Here is a 6236-nt window from a genome sequence, read left to right as displayed (position 1 = left end):
TGTATTTTTTTTTTTTTTTTTTTTTTTTTTGAGACGGAGTCTGGCTCTGTGGCCCAGGCTGGAGTGCTGTGGCCGGATCTCAGCTCACTGCAAGCTCCGCCTCCCGGGTTCACGCCATTCTCCTGCCTCAGCCTCCCAGTAGCTGGGACTACAGGCACGCACCACCATGCCCGGCTAATTTTTTGTATTTTTAGTAGAGACGGGGTTTTACCGTGTTAGCCAGGATGGTCTCGATCTCCTGACCTCGTGATCCGCCCGTCTCGGCCTCCCAAAGTGCTGGGATTACAGGCTTGAGCCACCGCGCCCGGCCAGTTTTTTGTATTTTTTAGTAGAGACGGGGTTTCACCGGGTTAGCCAGGATGGTCTCGATCTCCTGACCTTGTGATCCGCCCGTCTCGGCCTCCCAAAGTGCTGGGATTACAGGCTTGAGCCACTGTGCCCGGCCTGCTCCAGTTTATCTTTTTCAGGCTGTGTGTTTTGATGTTCTCTTGATGGTCTTTTTCTTCATCTGCCTTCTGCCATCTCAAGGAGGGTATTTTCATCCACCTTTTTCCTACAGGGTCCCGCACCCTGCTGCCCCCCACCACATCCCACTTTTGACTCATGGGCTGCAATTTCATCCCAGCTGGCTGGGGTCAGGGTGCAGTCTCAAATGAGCTCTGGAATAGTTTGGGGTGTTACCGATGATGGTGATTTGTTCGGTGGGAAAGGCTGAGTCTTGGGGGTTCGTGTTCTCGGCACCCTGGAAGCTGCTGTCTCCACTCTAACCACCAGATCCTGTATTATAGTTCCAATGCCTTAATCAGGTTCAGTTTTTTATTTAAATCATGGCTGAGAGATGCATATAATCAATATAATCAAGTTCAAGTGTGAAAAGATGGAGGTGAATGGGGAATATCTGTTCTCTCAGTTGCTGGACGTGTAGCATCTCACAGCTGGCAGCATGCACGTCCAATGATTCCCACCTCCCCCAGTGTCTCCTTGGGGAATGCAGAGGTCGGTGAACTGCTCTCAGTCTGGAACCTCCCAGGGCTCCTCTGCAGAGCCTGCTGTCCCTGTGGTCAGGAGCCCATCTGTCACTCTGGACATCTGCAGAGCCTTAGGTGTTCTGACGGGGCAGCTGGCGGCTGGCCGGGTCGTCTTTCATTCCATGTCGAGAGGCCTGCGTAGTTCTTAAGCGATGCTTTTCTACTTAGAGATGGTGCTGGAGCCTCTTTTGTCCCCTGCTTCTTAAATTTGCCCATCCGTGCAGTGATTCAGGAGAAGTTTGCTCCTGACCTTCCTAGCCTGTGGTCTCTTCACCTCTAAACTTTGTTTACTTCACCCATAAAGTAGCGTAGTCAGCTTTTTTTTCTTTTTTTTTGAGTCGGAGTTTTGTTCTTGTTGGCCACGCTGGAGTGCAATGGCACCGTCTCGGCGCACTGCCCGGGCTGGAGGGCAATGGCACCGTCTCGGCTCACTGCAACCTCTGCTTCCCGGGTTCAAGCAATTCTTCTGCCTCAGCCTCCCGAGTAGCTGGGATTATAGGTGCCTGCCACCACACCTGGGTAATTTATTTTGTATTTTTAGTAGAAATGGGGTTTTACCATGTTGGCCAGACTGGTCTTGTGAACTCCTAACCTCAGGTGATCCTCCCATCTTGGCATCCCAAAGTGCTGGGATTATAGGTGTAAGCCACCATGCCCGGCCTTTTTTTTTTTTTTTTTTTTAAATGAGACCATATTGTAAGTTCAGCCTTCCTTTTCTTTCCCCTTTGTTTGTTTTTATTCCTTCCCTTGGATTAGAAGACTTACTCATGAACATCAAGATGTAACACAGCTTTATGGTAATGAAGAGAACACAATTCATTGCAGCCTGTGATTAGGAATCCTGCTGTCCTCCTTCTGAAAAACAGAATTAGCTCTTCATATGCTCAGCCAGTCTGATGCCGTTATTACCTAAGTTTAATACTGTTGTGTAGCAAAATCTCTTAAAATTCTATTTACCTAGATCTAGTATTATCAGTTAGAATATATAGCGTTTCCTGTTGAATTTTACTTGACCTTGACCAGTTAGGTTTTCTCTCTGATCCTTGGTTCTCTACCTTTGATGTGCTTCTTCAGCCCACAGAATCCCAGTCCGTGAAGACGGAGAACATTCCCCACCCTGAATTCACTCACAGTCGCTGCTGTCAGTCCTCCCCTGGGACACAGACCCGGGCAACAGCTCATCTGCTTCCTGGCCCTGCAGATTGCTTTGCTGGTTCTAGAATTTCACCAAAACGGGGTCACATAGCATGCCTTTTGGGTTGTGTTAGCTTCTTTTGCTTGGCTTTTTTTGAGATTAATCTGGTTATGTGTGTGGGTGGTTTGTTTGTTTGTTTTTGGTGGTTTACTTTTCTTGCTGAAAAATATTCCATTGTGTGAACATATTGCAATCTGTTTATCCACATGCTTATTAATGGCTGCCTAGGCTGTGCTCAGTTTTGGGCTGTTATGAAGAAAGCTGCCATTATTTTTGTGTGGACACATGCAGTGATGTCTCTTGGGTAAATAGCCAGGAGTGGTATTGCTGGATCCCATGGTACGTGTACATTTAACTTTGTAAAAAAACTGCCAAACTGTGCCCTCCACTGGGAAAGCAGGAGGATTCTAGTTGCTCTTCAGTTTTGCTAAGGCTTGATATGATGAGTCATTTGACTTTTAATCATTCTGGTGGATGTATCAGGGCATCTTATTGTGATTTTAATTTGCATTCACCTGATGACTCATGATATTAGCATATTTTTATGTGCTTTTTGGCCATTCTTTCTTTTTTGTGTGAAATGTCTGTAACTACTTTGCCCGTTTTTTATTAGGTTGTTTGTCTTCGTATGTTTTTGGTATTCAGTGTATTGTTACAAGTGCTATGTCATGAAATGGGTATTGCAGATATTTTCTTCTGATTTTCTTAAAGATTTCTTTTAAAAAGTTCAATTTATTAACTTTTTTCTTATATATTAGTACTTCTGCTGTAAGAAATCTCAGCCTACTTCCAGAGTCATAAATATTTTTGCCTATGTTTTCGTTGAGACGTCTTACAGTTTTATCTTTTATGTTTAGGTCCGGTCTATTTAAAGTAATTCTTTTTTTTTTTTTTTTTTCTTGAGACGGAGTCTTGCTGTGTCTCCTGGGCTGGAGTGCAGTGCCCGGATCTCAGCTCACTGCAAGCTCCGCCTCCCGGGTTCACGCCATTCTCCTGCCTCAGCCTCCGGAGTAGCTGGGACTACAGGCGCCCACCACCTCGCCCGGCTAGTTTTTTGTATTTTTAGTAGAGACGGGGTTTCACCGTGTTAGCCAGGATGGTCTCGATCTCCTGACCTCATGATCCGCCCGTCTCGGCCTCCCAAAGTGCTGGGATTACAGGCTTGAGCCACCGCGCCCGGCCTTAAAGTAATTCTTGTATTTGGTACGACTTAAGGAGTAGAGTTTAATTTTCCCCATAATCCAGTTGTTCAGCATCATTTGTTCCAAGGACTGTTTTTTTAATTTTATTTTATTTTTAAAAGTTTCCCCCATTGCATTATCCTGGCATCTTTGTCAAAAGTCAATTGACCATTTATGTGTGGGTGAATTTCTGGACTTTGTTCTGTTTCACCAATCTATCCTAACACCAGTACCACACTGTATTGATAATTGTAGCTTTATTGTAAGCCTTGAAGCTAGGTAATAGAAGTGTTCCAACTTTGTTCTTTTTTCTCCACGTCATTTGGCCATTTTGTGTTCTAGTTATTTGTTCTTTTCATTTTTGTCTACTTTAGAATTGGCTTTTTTTTTTTTTTTAAACAAAAGGTGCTTCTGGGATCTTGACTGAGATTGTGTTGCATCTATAGATGGATTTGAGGGAGAATTATTATTTTAGTAGTAAGGATTTTTCCAAATGTAGTATCTTTTTTTTTTTTTTTTTTTCCTGAGACGGAGTCTCGCTCTGTCGCCCAGGCTGGAGTACAGTGGCGCGATCTCGGCTCACTGCAACCTCTGCCTCCCGGGTTCAAGCAATTCTCCTGCCTCAGCCTCCTCTCCCAAGTAGCTGGGACTACAGGCATGTGCCACCGTGCCTGGCTAATTTTTTGTAATTTTACTAGAGATGGGGATTTCACCATGTTAGCCAGGACGGTCTCGATCTCCTGACCTTGTGATCCACCCCTCTTGGCCTCCCGAAGTTCTGGGATTTTACAGACAGTTGCCTTTTATATTTACTAGAAGACATCCCCCCTATATTCCTCATTTTCATATCTGTTAATATGGTGAATTATAGTTAATGATTTTCCAGTGTTAAACCAACCTTGAATTCCAAGGGTAAACTCCACTTGGTCTTAATGTGTTATCCCTTTTGGATATTATTTAATTTAATTTGCTAAAAATTTTGTTAGTGGCAGGCACAGTGGCTCATGCCTGTAATCCCAGCACATTGGGAGTTGGGAGGCTGAGGCTGGCAGATCACCTGAGGTCAGGAGTTTGAGACCAGTCTGGCAAACATGGTGAAACCCCGTCTCTACTAAAAAATACAAACATTAGACGGGTGTAGTGGTGGGCACCTGTAATCCCAGCTACTTGGGAGGCTGAGTCTGGAGAATCTCTTGAACTTGGGAGGCGGAGGTTGCTGTGAGCCGAGATCATGCCACTGCACTCTAGCCTGAGCAACAGAGTGAGACTCTGTCTTTTAAAAAAAAAAAGAAAAAAAATTCTGTTAACGATGTTTCTGTGTTCATGAGGTGTGTTGGTCTGTTTTGGTTCCTTGTAATGTCTTTTTTCTGAGCTGTTTGCTGCCCCTTGGCTTTAATTTTCTGCAAGAATTTGTAGAAAATTGGTATTACCTCTCCTGAAATACTTGCTAGAATTCACTAGTGAAGCTGTCTGGGGCTGGAGTTTTCTTTAATATAGAGCTATTCAGATAGTCTGTTTCTTCTTTTCTGTTTCCGAAAGTTTGCACCTTTTAAGGAATTTGCCCATTTCATCTGTGTTGTTGAATTTGTGGGCATAAAGCTCTGCATAATATTTCCTTATGGTCATATTAATGTCTGGACCTGTGTCTCCATGTCCCCTCTCTCGTTACTGATCCTTGTAAGAGGAGGAGTGCAGGATTTATTGGTGAGTAGCCTCCGAGCCACACATTCAGAGCAGGTATAAACGTCTTTATAACAAAAGGAGGGAGGAGAGTTGCTGGGGAAGGAATAGCAGGTAAGAGACTTTGTGTTTTGGTGCATTAGGTGAATCATAATGTCAGTCCTTTCTGTATATTAAATCATTTGTTTTTCTAAAATGTCACAATTTCATTTTTGAAAATCCAAGTTTCTGTGTCAAAACAAAGCATTCCTGAAATTAATAATTGTTCTTTACGGGGCTGGGCGTGGTGGCTCATGCCTGTAATCCCAGCACTTTGGGAGGCCGAGGTGGGCAGATCACTTGAGGCCAGGACTGAGAGACCAGCCTGGCCAACATGGTGACCCTGTCACTACCAAAATACGAACCTTAGCCGGGCATGGTGGCATGTGCCTGTAATCCCAGCTACTCGGGGGACTGAGGCAGGAGTATCACTTGAACCTGTGAGACAGAGGTTACAGTGAACCGAGATTGTGCCACTGCACTCCAGCCTGGGTAATGGAGTGAGACTGCATCTCAAAAAAAAAAAAAAATTGTTCTTTATGAAATAAAAACAAATAGTATGACAATTTAAAAAACTATGATAGCATAATAGTACTGAGCCAGAAAAAAGACAGATTCCTCCTTTGTGTCTAAGAAAATACTGAAACCATGTGTTGCCCCGTAAGAGTATATGCATACGTGAATATTCTGAGTAAGTTTGCAGTGCTGGCAGCACTGATCCTTAAAATAGTAATATAAAAATGATTTAAAGCCTCATAAATGCTCATTCCAAATGGTTACATCATTATCCTATTTTTGGTTCAATTGGTTTTACATTTGAATACTTTTTAACATTATTTTGGTGTCTTTGTTCCAACTTTGATTTATTTAAGCTTAATTGATTTGTAAGAGCAGAAAATCAAAGATTTTGAAAATTTGACATAAAATTGTTGGTTAGATGAGATGCATTTTCCTGTAACACCCATCGTCATTTCTGCCTGTTTTTATGTATTTGCGTACTGTTTGTCTCTAACTTGGGATCACGTTTGCTTTGCTTATTATTGGATACCCCACACTTAGATACCCACATATTTTGCAGTGACTTCATTGTTCTTGTTTTTAGTGAATGTTCGA

This window comes from Piliocolobus tephrosceles, chromosome 3 (genome assembly GCF_002776525.5).
Source record: "Piliocolobus tephrosceles isolate RC106 chromosome 3, ASM277652v3, whole genome shotgun sequence".
Taxonomy (NCBI): domain Eukaryota; kingdom Metazoa; phylum Chordata; class Mammalia; order Primates; family Cercopithecidae; genus Piliocolobus; species Piliocolobus tephrosceles.
This window is presented reverse-complemented; position numbering follows the sequence as displayed.